Source organism: Pristiophorus japonicus, chromosome 2 (assembly GCF_044704955.1).
Source record: "Pristiophorus japonicus isolate sPriJap1 chromosome 2, sPriJap1.hap1, whole genome shotgun sequence".
NCBI lineage: Eukaryota > Metazoa > Chordata > Chondrichthyes > Pristiophoridae > Pristiophorus > Pristiophorus japonicus.
The window spans coordinates 14,400,866-14,421,521 of NC_091978.1; positions in this window are offsets into that span (position 1 = coordinate 14,400,866).

Consider the following 20,656-nt stretch of genomic DNA (forward strand, 5'->3'; position numbering starts at 1 on the left):
ACCCAATATCCCCCTCAGTGTTTACCCAATATCTCCCTCAGTGTTTACCCAATATCCCCCTCAGTTTTTACCCAATATACCCTTCAGTGTTTACCCAATATCCCCCTCAATGTTTACCCAATATCCGCCTCAGTGTTTACCCAATATCCCCCTCAGTGTTTACCCAATATCCCCCTCAGTGTTTACCCAATATCTGCCTCAGTGTTTACCCAATATCCACCTCAGTGTTTCCCCAATATCTCCCTCAGTGTTTACCCAATATCTCCCTCAGTTTTTCCCCAATATCCCCCTCAGTGTTAACCCAATATCTCCCTCAGTGTTTTCCCAATATCTCCTCAGTATTTACCCAATATATCCCTCTGTGTTGACCCAAAATCCCCCTCAGTGTTACCCAATATCCCCCTCAGTGTTTTACCAATATCTCCCTCAGTGTTTACCCAATATCCCCCTCAGTGTTTACCCAATAACCTCCTCAGAGTTTTCCCAATATCCCCCTCAGTTTTTATCCAATATCTCCCTCAGTGCTTACCCAATATCCCTCTCAGTGTTTTCCCAATATCTCCCTCAGTGTGTATCCAATGTCCCACTCAGTGTTTACCCAATATCCCACTCAGTGTTTACCCACTATCTCCCTCAGTGTTTACCCAATATCCCACTCAGTGTTTTCCCAATATCTCCCTCAGTGTTTATCCAATATCCCACGCAGTGTTTACCCAATATCCCACTCAGTGTTTACCCAATATCACACTCAGTGTTTACCCAATATCACACTCAGTGTTTAACCAATATCTGTTTCAGTTTTTACCCAATATCGCCCTCAATGTTTACCCAATATCCCCCTCAGTGTTACCCAATATCGCCCTCAGTGTTTACCCAATATCCCCCTCAGCATTTACCCTATATCTCCCTCAGTGTTTACCCAATATCCCCCTCAGTGTTTACCCAATATCTTTCTCAGTGTTCACCCAATATCGCCCTCAGTGTTTACCCAATATCTCCGTCAGTGTTTCCCCAATATCTCCCTCAGGGTTTACGCAATATCTCCCTCAGTGTTTAGCCAATATCGGCCTCAGCGTTTACCCAATATCTCCGTGAGTGTTTACCCAATATCGCCCGAGGTGTTCACCCATATCCCCCTGAGTGTTTACCCAATATCCCCCTCAGCGTTTACCCAATATCCCCTTCAGTGTATACCCAATATCCCCTCAGTGTTTACCCAATATCTCCCTCTGTGTATACCCAATATCCCCCACAGTGTTTACCCAATATCCCCCTCAGTCTTTACCCAATATCCCCCTCAGTGTTTACCAATATCCACCTCAGCGTTTACCCAATCGCCCCTCAGTGTTTACCCAATATCCGCTTCAGTGTTTTTCACAATATCTCCCTCAGTGTTTACCCAATATCCCTCTCAGTGTTTTCCCAATATCTCCCTCAGTGTTTATCCAATGTCCCACTCAGTGTTTACCCAATATCCCACTCAGTGTTTACCCACTATCTCCCTCAGTGTTTACCCAATATCCCACTCAGTGTTTTCCCAATATCTCCCTCAGTGTATATCCAATATCCCACTCAGTGTTTACCCAATATCCCACTCAGTGTTTACCCAATATCACACTCAGTGTTTACCCAATATCACACTCAGTGTTTAACCAATATCTGTCTCAGTTTTTACCCAATATCGCCCTCAATGTTTACCCAATATCCCCCTCAGTGTTACCCAATATCACCCTCAGTGTTTACCCAATATCCCCCTCAGCATTTACCCTATATCTCCCTCAGTGTTTACCCAATATCCCCCTCAGTGTTTACCCAATATCTTTCTCAGTGTTCACCCAATATCGCCCTCAGCGTTTACCCACTATCTCCCTCAGTGTATACCCAATATCCCCCTCAGTGTTTACCCAATATCTCCCTCAGTGTTTACCCAATATCCCCCTCAGTGTTTACCCAATATCTCCCTCACTGTTTACCCAATATCTCCCTCAGTGTACACCCAATATCGCCCTCAGTGTTTACACAATATCTCCCTCAGTGTTTACCCAATATCGCCCTCAGTGTTTACCCAATATCTCCCTCAGTGTATACCCAATATCACCCTCAGTATTTACCCAATATCGCCCTCAGTGTTTAGCCAATATCTCCCTCAGTGTTTACCCAATATCTCCCTCACTGTTTACCCAATATCTCTCTCAGTGTACACCCAATATCCCCCTCAGTGTTTACCCAATATCTCCCTCAGTGTTTACCCAATATCCCCCTCAGTTTTTACCCAATATCCCCCTCAGTGTTTACCCAATATCCCCCTCAATGTTTACTCAATATCCGCCTCAGTGTTTACCCAATATCCCCCTCAGTGTTTACCCAATATCCCCCTCAGTGTTTACCCAATATCTGCCTCAGTGTTTACCCAATATCCACCTCAGTGTTTACCCAATATCTCCCTCAGTGTTTACCCAATATCTCCCTCAGTTGTTCCCCAATATCCCCCTCAGTGTTAACCCAATATCTCCCTCAGTGTTTTCCCAATATCTCCTCAGTATTTACCCAATATATCCCTCTGTGTTGACCCAAAATCCCCCTCAGTGTTACCCAATATCCCCCTCAGTGTTTTACCAATATCTCCCTCAGTGTTTACCCAATATCCCCCTCAGTGTTTACCCAATATCCCCCTCAGTTTTACCCAATATCCCCCTCAGTGTTTACCCAATATCCCCCTCAGTGTTTACCCAATATCCGCCTCAGTGTTTACCCAATATCCCCCTCAGTGTTTACCCAATATCCCCCTCAGTGTTTACCCAATATCTGCCTCAGTGTTTACCCAATATCCCCCTCAGTTTTTCCCCAATATCCCCCTCAGTGTTAACCCAATATCTCCCTCAGTGTTTTCCCAATATCTCCTCAGTATTTACCCAATATATCCCTCTGTGTTGACCCAAAATCCCCCTCAGTGTTACCCAATATCCCCCTCAGTGTTTTACCAATATCTCCCTCAGTGTTTACCCAATATCCCCCTCAGTGTTTACCCAATAACCTCCTCAGAGCTTTCCCAATATCTCCCGCAGTTTTTATCCAATATCTCCCTCAGTGTTTACCCAATATCCCTCTCAGTGTTTTCCCAATATCTCCCTCAGTGTTTATCCAATGTCCCACTCAGTGTTTACCCAATATCCCACTCAGTGTTTACCCACTATCTCCCTCAGTTTTTACCCAATATCCCACTCAGTGTTTTCCCAATATCTCCCTCAGTGTTTATCCAATATCCCACGCAGTGTTTACCCAATATCCCACTCAGTGTTTACCCAATATCACACTCAGTGTTTACCCAATATCACACTCAGTGTTTAACCAATATCTGTCTCAGTTTTTACCCAATATCGCCCTCAATGTTTACCCAATATCCCCCTCAGTGTTACCCAATATCGCCCTCAGTGTTTACCCAATATCCCCCTCAGCATTTACCCTCTATCTCCCTCAGTGTTTACCCAATATCCCCCTCAGTGTTTACCCAATATCTTTCTCAGTGTTCACCCAATATCGCCCTCAGTGTTTACCCAATATCTCCGTCAGTGTTTCCCCAATATCTCCCTCAGGGTTTACGCAATATCTCCCTCAGTGTTTTACCCAATATCCCCCTCAGCGTTTACCCAATATCTCCGTGAGTGTTTACCCAATATCGCCCGAGGTGTTCACCCATATCCCCCTGAGTGTTTACCCAATATCCCCCTCAGCGTTTACCCAATATCCCCTTCAGTGTATACCCAATATCCCCTCAGTGTTTACCAATATCCACCTCAGCGTTTACCCAATATCCCCTCAGTGTTTACCCAATATCCGCTTCAGTGTTTTTCACAATATCTCCCTCAGTGTTGACCCAATATCTCCCTCAGTGTTTACTCAATATCTCCCTCAGTGTTTACCCAATATCTCCCTCAGTGTTTACCCACAACCCACCTCAGTGTTTACCCAATATCCGCCTCAGTGTTTTACCCAATAACGCCCTCAGTGTTTACCCATTATCTCCCTCAGTGTATACCCAATATCCCCCTCAGTGTTTACCCAATATCTCCCTCAGTGTTTACCCAATATCCCCCTCAGTGTTTACCCAATATCTCCCTCACTGTTTACCCAATATCTCCCTCAGTGTACACCCAATATCGCCCTCAGTGTTTACACAATATCTCCCTCAGTGTTTACCCAATATCTCCCTCAGTGTATACCCAATATCACCCTCAGTATTTACCCAATATCGCCCTCAGTGTTTAGCCAATATCTCCCTCAGTGTTTACCCAATATCTCCCACACTGTTTACCCAATATCTCTCTCAGTGTACACCCAATATCCCCCTCAGTGTTTACCCAATATCTCCCTCAGTGTTTACCCAATATCCCCCTCAGTTTTTATCCAATATCCCCCTCAGTGTTTACCCAATATCCCCCTCAATGTTTACCCAATATCCGCCTCAGTGTTTACCCAATATCCCCCTCAGTGTTTACCCAATATCCCCCTCAGTGTTTACCCAATATCTGCCTCAGTGTTGACCCAAAATCCCCCTCAGTGTTACCCAATATCCCCCTCAGTGTTTTACCAATATCTCCCTCAGTGTTTACCCAATATCCCCCTCAGTGTTTACCCAATAACCTCCTCAGAGTTTTCCCAATATCCCCCTCAGTTTTTATCCAATATCTCCCTCAGTGTTTACCCAATATCCCTCTCAGTGTTTTCCCAATATCTCCCTCAGTGTTTATCCAATATCCCACTCATTGTTTACCCAATATCCCACTCAGTGTTTACCCACTATCTCCCTCAGTGTTTACCCAATATCCCACTCAGTGTTTTCCCAATATCTCCCTCAGTGTTTATCCAATATCCCACTCAGTGTTTACCCAATATCCCACTCAGTGTTTACCCAATATCACACTCAGTGTTTACCCAATATCACACTCAGTGTTTAACCAATATCTATCTCAGTTTTTACCCAATATCGCCCTCAATGTTTACCCAATATCCCCCTCAGTGTTACCCAATATCGCCCTCAGTGTTTACCCAATATCCCCCTCAGCATTTACCCTATATCTCCCTCAGTGTTTACCCAATATCCCCTTCAGTGTTTACCCAATATCTTTCTCAGTGTGCACCCAATATCGCCCTCAGTGTTTACCCAATATCTCCATCAGTGTTTCCCCAATATCTCTCTCAGGGTTTACGCAATATCTCCCTCAGTGTTTAGCCAATATCGCCCTCAGCGTTTACCCAATATCTCCGTCAGTGTTTACCCAATATCGCCCGAGGTGTTCACCCATATCCCCCTGAGTGTTTACCCAATATCCCCCTCAGCGTTTACCCAAATCCCCTTCAGTGTATACCCAATATCCCCTCAGTGTTTACCCAATATCTCCCTCTGTGTATACCCAATATCCCCCACAGTGTTTACCCAATATCCCCCTCAGTCTTTACCCAATATCCCCCTCAGTGTTTACCAATATCCACCTCAGCGTTTACCCAATATCCCCTCAGTGTTTACCCAATATCCGCTTCAGTGTTTTTCACAATATCTCCCTCAATGTTTACTCAAAATCCCCCTCATTGATATGGAATATCTCCCTCAGTGTTTATCCAATATCTCCCTCAGTGTTTACCCAATATCTCCCTCAGTGTTGAACCAATACCTCCCTCAGTGTTTACCCAATATCCCCCTCAGTGTTACCCAATATCCCACTCAGTGTTTACCCAATATCTCCCTCAGTGTTTACTCAATATCTCCCTCAGTATTTAACCAATATCTCCCTCAGTGTTTACCCAATATCCCCCTCAGTGTTTACCCATTATCCCCCTCAGTGTTTACCCAATATCTCCCTCAGTGTTTACCCAATATCGCTCTGTGTTTACCCAATACCTCCCTCAGTGTTTACCCAATATCGCCGTCAGTGTTTACACAATATCTCCCTCAGTGTGTACCCAATATCTCCCTCAGTGTATACCCAATATCCCCCTCAGTGTTTACCCAATATCTCCCTCAGTGTTTACCCAATATCCCCCTCAATGTTTACCCAATATCTCCCTCACTGTTTACCCAATATCTCCCTCAGTGTACACCCAATATTGCCCTCAGTGTTTACACAATATCTCCCTCAGTGTTTACCCAATATCTCCCTCAGTGTATACCCAATATCACCCTCAGTGTTTACCCAATATCGCCCTCAGTGTTTAGCCAATATCTCCCTCAGTGTTTACCCAATATCTCCCTCACTGTTTACCCAATATCTCTCTCAGTGTACACCCAATATCCCCCTCAGTGTTTACCCAATATCGCTCTGTGTTTACCCAATACCTCCCTCAGTGTTTTCCCAATATCCCCCTCAGTGTTTACCCAATATCTCCCTCAGTGTTTTCCCAATATCTCCTCAGTATTTACCCAATATATCCCTCTGTGTTGACCCAAAATCCCCCTCAGTGTTACCCAATATCCCCCACAGTGTTTTACCAATATATCCCTCAATGTTTACCCAATATCCCCCTCAGTGTTTACCCATTATTCTCCTCAGAGTTTTCCCAATATCCCCCTCAGTTTTTATCCAATATCTCCCTCAGTGTTTACCCAATATCCCTCTCAGTGTTTTCCCAATATCTCCCTCAGTGTTTATCCAATATCCCACTCAGTGTTTACCCAATATCCACCTCAGTGTTTACCCAATATCGCCCTCAGTGTTTACCCAATATCTCCCTCACTGTTTACCGAATATCTCCCTCAGTGTATACCCAATATCTCCCTCAGTGTTGACCCAATATTTCCCGAAGTGTATACCCAATATCTCCCTCAGTGTTTTCCCAATATCCCCCTGTGTTTACCCAAGATCTCCCTCACTGTTTACCCGTTATCACCCTCAGTGTTTACCCAATATCCCCTTCAGTGTTTACCCAATATCTCCCTCACTGTTTACCCAATATCGCCCTCAGTGTTTACCCAATATCCCCATCAGTGTTTACCCAATTTCCCTCTCAGTGTTTACCCAATATCGTCCTATGTGTTTACCCAATATCTCCCTCAGTGTGTATCCAATATCCCACTCACCGTTTACCCAATATCTCCCTCAGTGTTTACCCAATATCCCCCTCAGGGTTTACTCAATATCCACCTCAGTGTTTACATCATATCCCCTTCAGTGTTTACCCAATATCCGCCTCAGTGTTTTTCCCAATATCTCCCTCAGTTGTTACCCAATATCTCCCTCAGTGTTTACTCAAAACCTCCTCATTGTTACGGAATATCTCCCTCAGTGTTTACCCAAAACCTCCCTCAGTGTTTACCCAATATCTCCCTCAGTGTTGAACCAATACCTCCCTCAGTGTTTACCCAATATCACCCTCAGTGTTTACCCAATATCCCCCTCAGTGTTTACCCAATATCCCACTAAGTGTTTACTCAACATCTGCCTGAGTGTTTACCCAATATCCCCCTCAGTGTTTTACCAATATCTCCCTCAGTGTTTACCCAATATCCCCCTCAGTGTTTACCCAATAACCTCCTCAGAGTTTTCCCAATATCCCCCTCAGTTTTTATCCAATATCTCCCTCAGTGTTTACCCAATATCCCTCTCAGTGTTTTCCCAATATCTCCCTCAGTGTTTATCCAATATCCCACTCATTGTTTACCCAATATCCCACTCAGTGTTTACCCACTATCTCCCTCAGTGTTTACCCAATATCCCACTCAGTGTTTTCCCAATATCTCCCTCAGTGTTTATCCAATATCCCACTCAGTGTTTACCCAATATCCCACTCAGTGTTTACCCAATATCACACTCAGTGTTTACCCAATATCACACTCAGTGTTTAACCAATATCTATCTCAGTTTTTACCCAATATCGCCCTCAATGTTTACCCAATATCCCCCTCAGTGTTACCCAATATCGCCCTCAGTGTTTACCCAATATCCCCCTCAGCATTTACCCTATATCTCCCTCAGTGTTTACCCAATATCCCCTTCAGTGTTTACCCAATATCTTTCTCAGTGTGCACCCAATATCGCCCTCAGTGTTTACCCAATATCTCCATCAGTGTTTCCCCAATATCTCTCTCAGGGTTTACGCAATATCTCCCTCAGTGTTTAGCCAATATCGCCCTCAGCGTTTACCCAATATCTCCGTCAGTGTTTACCCAATATCGCCCGAGGTGTTCACCCATATCCCCCTGAGTGTTTACCCAATATCCCCCTCAGCGTTTACCCAAATCCCCTTCAGTGTATACCCAATATCCCCTCAGTGTTTACCCAATATCTCCCTCTGTGTATACCCAATATCCCCCACAGTGTTTACCCAATATCCCCCTCAGTCTTTACCCAATATCCCCCTCAGTGTTTACCAATATCCACCTCAGCGTTTACCCAATATCCCCTCAGTTTTTACCCAATATCCGCTTCAGTGTTTTTCACAATATCTCCCTCAATGTTTACTCAAAATCCCCCTCATTGATATGGAATATCTCCCTCAGTGTTTATCCAATATCTCCCTCAGTGTTTACCCAATATCTCCCTCAGTGTTGAACCAATACCTCCCTCAGTGTTTACCCAATATCCCCCTCAGTGTTACCCAATATCCCACTCAGTGTTTACCCAATATCTCCCTCAGTGTTTACTCAATATCTCCCTCAGTATTTAACCAATATCTCCCTCAGTGTTTACCCAATATCCCCCTCAGTGTTTACCCATTATCCCCCTCAGTGTTTACCCAATATCTCCCTCAGTGTTTACCCAATATCGCTCTGTGTTTACCCAATACCTCCCTCAGTGTTTACCCAATATCGCCGTCAGTGTTTACACAATATCTCCCTCAGTGTGTACCCAATATCTCCCTCAGTGTATACCCAATATCCCCCTCAGTGTTTACCCAATATCTCCCTCAGTGTTTACCCAATATCCCCCTCAATGTTTACCCAATATCTCCCTCACTGTTTACCCAATATCTCCCTCAGTGTACACCCAATATTGCCCTCAGTGTTTACACAATATCTCCCTCAGTGTTTACCCAATATCTCCCTCAGTGTATACCCAATATCACCCTCAGTGTTTACCCAATATCGCCCTCAGTGTTTAGCCAATATCTCCCTCAGTGTTTACCCAATATCTCCCTCACTGTTTACCCAATATCTCTCTCAGTGTACACCCAATATCCCCCTCAGTGTTTACCCAATATCGCTCTGTGTTTACCCAATACCTCCCTCAGTGTTTTCCCAATATCCCCCTCAGTGTTTACCCAATATCTCCCTCAGTGTTTTCCCAATATCTCCTCAGTATTTACCCAATATATCCCTCTGTGTTGACCCAAAATCCCCCTCAGTGTTACCCAATATCCCCCACAGTGTTTTACCAATATATCCCTCAATGTTTACCCAATATCCCCCTCAGTGTTTACCCATTATTCTCCTCAGAGTTTTCCCAATATCCCCCTCAGTTTTTATCCAATATCTCCCTCAGTGTTTACCCAATATCCCTCTCAGTGTTTTCCCAATATCTCCCTCAGTGTTTATCCAATATCCCACTCAGTGTTTACCCAATATCCACCTCAGTGTTTACCCAATATCGCCCTCAGTGTTTACCCAATATCTCCCTCACTGTTTACCGAATATCTCCCTCAGTGTATACCCAATATCTCCCTCAGTGTTGACCCAATATTTCCCGAAGTGTATACCCAATATCTCCCTCAGTGTTTTCCCAATATCCCCCTGTGTTTACCCAAGATCTCCCTCACTGTTTACCCGTTATCACCCTCAGTGTTTACCCAATATCCCCTTCAGTGTTTACCCAATATCTCCCTCACTGTTTACCCAATATCGCCCTCAGTGTTTACCCAATATCCCCATCAGTGTTTACCCAATTTCCCTCTCAGTGTTTACCCAATATCGTCCTATGTGTTTACCCAATATCTCCCTCAGTGTGTATCCAATATCCCACTCACCGTTTACCCAATATCTCCCTCAGTGTTTACCCAATATCCCCCTCAGGGTTTACTCAATATCCACCTCAGTGTTTACATCATATCCCCTTCAGTGTTTACCCAATATCCGCCTCAGTGTTTTTCCCAATATCTCCCTCAGTTGTTACCCAATATCTCCCTCAGTGTTTACTCAAAACCTCCTCATTGTTACGGAATATCTCCCTCAGTGTTTACCCAAAACCTCCCTCAGTGTTTACCCAATATCTCCCTCAGTGTTGAACCAATACCTCCCTCAGTGTTTACCCAATATCACCCTCAGTGTTTACCCAATATCCCCCTCAGTGTTTACCCAATATCCCACTAAGTGTTTACTCAACATCTGCCTGAGTGTTTACCCAATATCCCCCTCAGTGTTTTACCAATATCTCCCTCAGTGTTTACCCAATATCCCCCTCAGTGTTTACCCAATAACCTCCTCAGAGTTTTCCCAATATCCCCCTCAGTTTTTATCCAATATCTCCCTCAGTGTTTACCCAATATCCCTCTCAGTGTTTTCCCAATATCTCCCTCAGTGTTTATCCAATATCCCACTCATTGTTTACCCAATATCCCACTCAGTGTTTACCCACTATCTCCCTCAGTGTTTACCCAATATCCCACTCAGTGTTTTCCCAATATCTCCCTCAGTGTTTATCCAATATCCCACTCAGTGTTTACCCAATATCCCACTCAGTGTTTACCCAATATCACACTCAGTGTTTACCCAATATCACACTCAGTGTTTAACCAATATCTATCTCAGTTTTTACCCAATATCGCCCTCAATGTTTACCCAATATCCCCCTCAGTGTTACCCAATATCGCCCTCAGTGTTTACCCAATATCCCCCTCAGCATTTACCCTATATCTCCCTCAGTGTTTACCCAATATCCCCTTCAGTGTTTACCCAATATCTTTCTCAGTGTGCACCCAATATCGCCCTCAGTGTTTACCCAATATCTCCGTCAGTGTTTCCCCAATATCTCTCTCAGGGTTTACGCAATATCTCCCTCAGTGTTTAGCCAATATCGCCCTCAGCGTTTACCCAATATCTCCGTCAGTGTTTACCCAATATCGCCCGAGGTGTTCACCCATATCCCCCTGAGTGTTTACCCAATATCCCCCTCAGCGTTTACCCAAATCCCCTTCAGTGTATACCCAATATCCCCTCAGTGTTTACCCAATATCTCCCTCTGTGTATACCCAATATCCCCCACAGTGTTTACCCAATATCCCCCTCAGTCTTTACCCAATATCCCCCTCAGTGTTTACCAATATCCACCTCAGCGTTTACCCAATATCCCCTCAGTGTTTACCCAATATCCGCTTCAGTGTTTTTCACAATATCTCCCTCAATGTTTACTCAAAATCCCCCTCATTGATATGGAATATCTCCCTCAGTGTTTATCCAATATCTCCCTCAGTGTTTACCCAATATCTCCCTCAGTGTTGAACCAATACCTCCCTCAGTGTTTACCCAATATCCCCCTCAGTGTTACCCAATATCCCACTCAGTGTTTACCCAATATCTCCCTCAGTGTTTACTCAATATCTCCCTCAGTATTCAACCAATATCTCCCTCAGTGTTTACCCAATATCCCCCTCAGTGTTTACCCATTATCCCCCTCAGTGTTTACCCAATACCTCCCTCAGTGTTTACCCAATATCGCCGTCAGTGTTTACACAATATCTCCCTCAGTGTGTACCCAATATCTCCCTCAGTGTATACCCAATATCCCCCTCAGTGTTTACCCAATATCTCCCTCAGTGTTTACCCAATATCCCCCTCAATGTTTACCCAATATCTCCCTCACTGTTTACCCAATATCTCCCTCAGTGTACACCCAATATTGCCCTCAGTGTTTACACAATATCTCCCTCAGTGTTTACCCAATATCTCCCTCAGTGTATACCCAATATCACCCTCAGTGTTTACCCAATATCGCCCTCAGTGTTTAGCCAATATCTCCCTCAGTGTTTACCCAATATCTCCCTCACTGTTTACCCATTATCTCTCTCAGTGTACACCCAATATCCCCCTCAGTGTTTACCCAATATCGCTCTGTGTTTACCCAATACCTCCCTCAGTGTTTTCCCAATATCCCCCTCAGTGTTTACCCAATATCTCCCTCAGTGTTTTCCCAATATCTCCTCAGTATTTACCCAATATATCCCTCTGTGTTGACCCAAAATCCCCCTCAGTGTTACCCAATATCCCCCACAGTGTTTTACCAATATCTCCCTCAGTGTTTATCCAATATCCCACTCAGTGTTTACCCAATATCCACCTCAGTGTTTACCCAATATCGCCCTCAGTGTTTACCCAATATCTCCCTCACTGTTTACCGAATATCTCCCTCAGTGTATACCCAATATCTCCCTCAGTGTTGACCCAATATTTCCCGAAGTGTATACCCAATATCTCCCTCAGTGTTTACCCAATATCCCCCTGTGTTTACCCAAGATCTCCCTCACTGTTTACCCGTTATCACCCTCAGTGTTTACCCAATATCCCCTTCAGTGTTTACCCAATATCTCCCTCACTGTTTACCCAATATCGCCCTCAGTGTTTACCCAATATCCCCATCAGTGTTTACCCAATTTCCCTCTCAGTGTTTACCCAATATCGTCCTATGTGTTTACCCAATATCTCCCTCAGTGTGTATCCAATATCCCACTCACCGTTTACCCAATATCTCCCTCAGTGTTTACCCAATATCCCCCTCAGGGTTTACTCAATATCCACCTCAGTGTTTACATCATATCCCCTTCAGTGTTTACCCAATATCCGCCTCAGTGTTTTTCCCAATATCTCCCTCAGTTGTTACCCAATATCTCCCTCAGTGTTTACTCAAAACCTCCTCATTGTTACGGAATATCTCCCTCAGTGTTTACCCAAAACCTCCCTCAGTGTTTACCCAATATCTCCCTCAGTGTTGAACCAATACCTCCCTCAGTGTTTACCCAATATCACCCTCAGTGTTTACCCAATATCCCCCTCAGTGTTTACCCAATATCCCACTAAGTGTTTACTCAACATCTGCCTGAGTGTTTACCCAATATCTCCCTCAGTCTTTACCCAATATCTCCCTCAGTGTTTACCCAATATCTCCCTCAGTGTTTACCCAATATCCCCCTCAGTGTTTACCCAATATCCCACTCAGTGTTGACTCAATATCTGCCTCAGTGTTTACCCAATATCTCCCTCAGTATTTACCCAATATCTCCCTCAGTGTTTACCCAATATCCCCCTCAGTGTTTACCCAATATCTCCCTCAGTGTTTACCCAATATCCCCCTCAGTGTTTACCCAATATCCCCCTCAATGTTTACCCAATATCCGCCTCAGTGTTTACCCAACATCCCCCTCAGTGTTTTCCCAATATCCCCCTCATTGTTTACCCAATATCCCCCTCAGTGTTTACCCAATATCCCCCTCAGTGTTTACCCAATATCCCCCTCAGTGTTTACCCAATATCCCCCTCAGTGTTTACCCAATATCTTTCTCAGTGTTCACCCAATATCGCCCTCAGTGTTTACCCAATATCTCCATCAGTGTTTCCCCAATATCTCCCTCAGGGTTTACGCAATATCTCCCTCAGTGTTTAGCCAATATCGCCCTCAGCGTTTACCCAATATCTCCGTCAGTGTTTACCCAATATCACCCGAGGTGTTCACCCATATCCCCCTGAGTGTTTACCCAATATCCCCCTCAGCGTTTACCCAAATCCCCTTCAGTGTATACCCAATATCCCCTCAGTGTTTACCCAATATCTCCCTCTGTGTATACCCAATATCCCCCACAGTGTTTACCCAATATACCCCTCAGTCTTTACCCAATATCCCCCTCAGTGTTTACCAATATCCTCCTCAGCGTTTACCCAATATCCCCTCAGTGTTTACCCAATATCCGCTTCAGTGTTTTTCACAATATCTCCCTCAGTGTTGACCCAATATCTCCCTCAGTGTTTACTCAAAATCCCCCTCATTGATATGGAATATCTCCCTCAGTGTTTACCCAATATCTCCCTCAGTGTTTACCCAATATCTCCCTCAGTGTTGAACCAATACCTCCCTCAGTATTTAACCAATATCTCCCCCAGTGTTTACCCAATATCCCCCTCAGTGTTTACCCATTATCCCCCTCAGTGTTTACCCAATATCTCCCTCAGTGTTTACCCAATATCGCTCTGTGTTTACCCAATACCTCCCTCAGTGTTGACCCAATATCGCCCTCAGTGTTTACACAATATCTCCCTCAGTGTTTACCCAATATCTCCCTCAGTGTATACCCAATATGCCCCTCAGTGTTTACCCAATATCTCCCTCAGTGTTTACCCAATATCCCCCTCAGTGTTTACCCAATATCTCCCTCACTTTTTACCCAATATCTCCCTCAGTGTACACCCAATATTGCCCTCAGTGTTTACACAATATCTCCCTCAGTGTTTACCCAATATCTCCCTCAGTGTATACCCAATATCACCCTCAGTGTTTACCCAATATCGCCCTCAGTGTTTAGCCAATATCTCCCTCAGTGTTTACCCAATATCTCCCTCACTGTTTACCCAATATCTCTCTCAGTGTACACCCAATATCCCCCTCAGTGTTTACCCAATATCTCCCTCAGTGTTTTCCCAATATCCCCCTCAGTTTTTACCCAATATCCCCCTCAGTGTTTACCCAATATCCCCCTCAGTGTTTACCCAATATCCCACTCAGTGTTTACTCAATATCTGCCTCAGTGTTTACCCAATATCTCCCTCAGTATTTACCCAATATCTCCCTCAGTGTTTACCCAATATCCCCCTCAGTGTTTAACCAATATCTCCCTCGTGTTTAGCCAATATCCCCCTCAGTGTTTACCCAATATCCCCCTCAATGTTTACCCAATATCCGCCTCAGAGTTTACCCAATATCCCCCTCAGTGTTTTCCGAATATCCCCCTCATTGTTTATCCAATATCCCCCTCAGTGTTTACCCAATATCCCCCTCAGTGTTTACCCAATATCCCCCTCAGTGTTTACCCAATATCCCCCTCAGTGTTTACCCAATATCTTTCTCAGTGTTCACCCAATATCGCCCTCAGTGTTTACCCAATATCTCCGTCAGTGTTTCCCCAATATCTCCCTCAGGGTTTACGCAATATCTCCCTCAGTGTTTAGCCAATATCGCCCTCAGCGTTTACCCAATATCTCCGTCAGTGTTTACCCAATATCGCCCGAGGTGTTCACCCATATCCCCCTGAGTGTTTACCCAATATCCCCCTCAGCGTTTACCCAAATCCCCTTCAGTGTATACCCAATATCCCCTCAGTGTTTACCCAATATCTCCCTCTGTGTATACCCAATATCCCCCACAGTGTTTACCCAATATCCCCCTCAGTCTTTACACAATATCCCCCTCAGTGTTTACCAATATCCACCTCAGCGTTTACCCATTATCCCCTCAGTGTTTACCCAATATCCGCTTCAGTGTTTTTCACAATATCTCCCTCAGTGTTGACCCAATATCTCCCTCAGTGTTTACTCAAAATCCCTCTCATTGATATGGAATATCTCCCTCAGTGTTTACCCAATATCTCCCTCAGTGTTTACCCAATATCTCCCTCAATGTTGAACCAATACCTCGCTCAGTGTTTACCCAATATCCCCCTCAGTGTTACCCAATATCCCACTCAGTGTTTACCCAATATCTCCCTCAGTGTTTACTCAATATCTCCCTCAGTATTTAACCAATATCATCCTCAGTGTTTACCCAATATCCCCCTCAGTGTTTACCCATTATCCCCCTCAGTGTTTACCCAATACCTCCCTCAGTGTTTACCCAATATCGCCCTCAGTGTTTACACAATACCTCCCTCAGTGTTTACCCAATATCTCCCTCAGTGTATACCCAATATCCCCCTCAGTGTTTACCCAATATCTCCCTCAGTGTTTACCCAATATCCCCCTCAGTGTTTACCCAATATCTCCCTCACTGTTTACCCAATATCTCCCTCAATGTTGAACCAATACCTCGCTCAGTGTTTACCCAATATCCCCCTCAGTGTTACCCAATATCCCACTCAGTGTTTACCCAATATCTCCCTCAGTGTTTACTCAATATCTCCCTCAGTATTTAACCAATATCATCCTCAGTGTTTACCCAATATCCCCCTCAGTGTTTACCCATTATCCCCCTCAGTGTTTACCCAATACCTCCCTCAGTGTTTACCCAATATCGCCCTCAGTGTTTACACAATATCTCCCTCAGTGTTTACCCAATATCTCCCTCAGTGTATACCCAATATCCCCCTCAGTGTTTACCCAATATCTCCCTCAGTGTTTACCCAATATCCCCCTCAGTGTTTACCCAATATCTCCCTCACTGTTTACCCAATATCTCCCTCAGTGTACACCCAATATTGCCCTCAGTGTTTACACAATATCTCCCTCAGTGTTTACCCAATATCTCCCTCAGTGTATACCCAATATCACCCTCAGTGTTTACCCAATATCGCCCTCAGTGTTTACCCAATATCTCCCTCAGTGTTTACCCAATATCTCCCTCACTGTTTACCCAATATCTCTCTCAGTGTACACCCAATATCCCCCTCAGTGTATACCCAATATCACCCTCAGTGTTTACCCAATATCGCCCTCAGTGTTTACCCAATATCTCCCTCAGTGTTTACCCAATATCTCCCTCACTGTTTACCCAATATCTCTCTCAGTGTACACCCAATATCCCCCTCAGTGTTTACCCAATATCTCCCTCAGTGTTTTCCCAATATCCCCCTCAGTTTTTACCCAATATCCCCCTCAGTGTTTACCCAATATCCCCCTCAGTGTTTACCCAATATCAACCTCAATGTTTACCCAATATCCGCCTCAGTGTTTACCCAATATCCCCCTCAGTGTTTACCCAATATCTGCCTCAGTGTTTACCCAATATCCACCTCAGTGTTTACCCAATATCTCCCTCAGTGTTTACCCAATATCTCCCTCAGTGTTTACCCAATATCCCCCTCAGTGTTTACCCAATATCTTTCTCAGTGTTCACCCAATATCGCCCTCAGTGTTTACCCAATATCTCCGTCAGTGTTTCCCCAATATCTCCCTCAGGGTTTACGCAATATCTCCCTCAGTGTTTAGCCAATATCGCCCTCAGCGTTTACCCAATATCTCCGTCAGTGTTTACCCAATATCGCCCGAGGTGTTCACCCATATCCCCCTGAGTGTTTACCCAATATCCCCCTCAGCGTTTACCCAAATCCCCTTCAGTGTATACCCAATATCCCCTCAGTGTTTACCCAATATCTCCCTCTGTGTATACCCAATATCCCCCACAGTGTTTACCCAATATCCCCCTCAGTCTTTACCCAATATCCCCCTCAGTGTTTACCAATATCCACCTCAGCGTTTACCCATTATCCCCTCAGTGTTTACCCAATATCCGCTTCAGTGTTTTTCACAATATCTCCCTCAGTGTTGACCCAATATCTCCCTCAGTGTTTACTCAAAATCCCTCTCATTGATATGGAATATCTCCCTCAGTGTTTACCCAATATCTCCCTCAGTGTTTACCCAATATCTCCCTCAATGTTGAACCAATACCTCGCTCAGTGTTTACCCAATATCCCCCTCAGTGTTACCCAATATCCCACTCAGTGTTTACCCAATATCTCCCTCAGTGTTTACTCAATATCTCCCTCAGTATTTAACCAATATCATCCTCAGTGTTTACCCAATATCCCCCTCAGTGTTTACCCATTATCCCCCTCAGTGTTTACCCTATACCTCCCTCAGTGTTTACCCAATATCGCCCTCAGTGTTTACACAATACCTCCCTCAGTGTTTACCCAATATCTCCCTCAGTGTATACCCAATATCCCCCTCAGTGTTTACCCAATATCTCCCTCAGTGTTTACCCAATATCCCCCTCAGTGTTTACCCAATATCTCCCTCACTGTTTACCCAATATCTCCCTCAATGTTGAACCAATACCTCGCTCAGTGTTTACCCAATATCCCCCTCAGTGTTACCCAATATCCCACTCAGTGTTTACCCAATATCTCCCTCAGTGTTTACTCAATATCTCCCTCAGTATTTAACCAATATCATCCTCAGTGTTTACGCAATATCCCCCTCAGTGTTTACCCATTATCCCCCTCAGTGTTTACCCAATACCTCCCTCAGTGTTTACCCAATATCGCCCTCAGTGTTTACACAATATCTCCCTCAGTGTTTACCCAATATCTCCCTCAGTGTATACCCAATATCCCCCTCAGTGTTTACCCAATATCTCCCTCAGTGTTTACCCAATATCCCCCTCAGTGTTTACCCAATATCTCCCTCACTGTTTACCCAATATCTCCCTCAGTGTACACCCAATATTGCCCTCAGTGTTTACACAATATCTCCCTCAGTGTTTACCCAATATCTCCCTCAGTGTATACCCAATATCACCCTCAGTGTTTACCCAATATCGCCCTCAGTGTTTACCCAATATCTCCCTCAGTGTTTACCCAATATCTCCCTCACTGTTTACCCAATATCTCTCTCAGTGTACACCCAATATCCCCCTCAGTGTATACCCAATATCACCCTCAGTGTTTACCCAATATCGCCCTCAGTGTTTACCCAATATCTCCCTCAGTGTTTACCCAATATCTCCCTCACTGTTTACCCAATATCTCTCTCAGTGTACACCCAATATCCCCCTCAGTGTTTACCCAATATCTCCCTCAGTGTTTTCCCAATATCCCCCTCAGTTTTTACCCAATATCCCCCTCAGTGTTTACCCAATATCCCCCTCAGTGTTTACCCAATATCAACCTCAATGTTTACCCAATATCCGCCTCAGTGTTTACCCAATATCCCCCTCAGTGTTTACCCAATATCTGCCTCAGTGTTTACCCAATATCCACCTCAGTGTTTACCCAATATCTCCCTCAGTGTTTACCCAATATCTCCCTCAGTTTTTCCCCAATATCCCCCTCAGTGTTTACCCAATATCTCCCTGAGTGTTTTCCCAATATCTCCTCAGTATTTACCCAATATATCCCTCTGTGTTGACCCGAAATCCCCCTCAGTGTTACCCAATATCCCCCTCAGTGTTTTACCAATATCTACCTCAATGTTTACCCAATATCCCCCTCAGTGTTTACCCAATATCCTCCTCAGAGTTTTCCCAATATCCCCCTCAGTTTTTACCCAATATCGCCCTCAGCGTTTACCCAATATCTCTGTCAGTGTTTACCCAATATTGCCCGAGGTGTTTACCCATATCCCCCTCAGTGTTTACCCAATATCCCCCTCAGCGTTTCCCCAATATCCCCTTCAGTGTATACCCAATATCCCCTCAGTGTTTACCCAATATCTCCCTCAGTGTATACCCAATATCCCCCTCAGTGTTTACCCAATATCCCCCTCAGTCTTTACCCAATATCCCCCTCAGTGTTTACCAATATCCACCTCAGCGTTTACCCAATATCCACCTCAGTGTTTACCCAATATCCCCCTCAGTGTTTACCCAATATCCCCCTCAGTCTTTACCCAATATCCCCCTCAGTGTTCACCAATATCCACCTCAGTGTTTTTCCCAATATCTCCCTCAGTGTTTACCCAATATCTCCCTCAGTGTTTACTCAAAATCCCCCTCATTGATACGGAATATCTCCCTCAGTGTCTCCCCAATATCTCCATCAGTGTTTACCAATATCTCTCTCAGTGTTGAACCAATACCTCCCTCAGTGTTTACCCAATATCCCCCTCCGTGCTACCCAATATCCCACTCAGTGTTTACCCAATATCCCCCTCAGTGTTTACCCAATATCCCCCTCAGTGTTTACCCAATATCCCTCTCAGTGTTTACTCAATATCTGCCTCAGTGTTTACCCAATATCTCCCTCAGTATTTACCCAATATCTCCCTCAGTGTTTACCCAATATCCCCCTCAGTGTTTACCCAATATCCCCCTCAGTGTTTACCCAATATCCCCCTCAGTGTTTACCCAATATCTTTCTCAGTGTTCACCCAATATCGCCCTCAGTGTTTACCCAATATCTCCGTCAGTGTTTCCCCAATATCTCCCTCAGGGTTTACGCAATATCTCCCTCAGTGTTTAGCCAATATCGCCCTCAGCGTTTACCCAATATCTCCGTCAGTGTTTACCCAATATCGCCCGAGGTGTTCACCCATATCCCCCTGAGTGTTTACCCAATATCCCCCTCAGCGTTTACCCAAATCCCCTTCAGTGTATACCCAATATCCCCTCAGTGTTTACCCAATATCTCCCTCTGTGTATACCCAATATCCCCCACAGTATTTACCCAATATCCCCCTCAGTCTTTACCCAATATCCCCCTCAGTGTTTACCAATATCCACCTCAGCGTTTACCCAATATCCCCTCAGTGTTTACCCAATATCCGCTTCAGTGTTTTTCACAATATCTCCCTCAGTGTTGACCCAATATCTCCCTCAGTGTTTACTCAAAATCCCTCTCATTGAAATGGAATATCTCCCTCAGTGTTTACCCAATATCTCCCTCAGTGTTTACCCAATATCTCCCTCAGTGTTGAACCAATACCTCGCTCAGTGTTTACCCAATATCCCCCTCAGTGTTACCCAATATCCCACTCAGTGTTTACCCAATATCTCCCTCAGTGTTTACTCAATATCTCCCTCAGTGTTTACCCAAT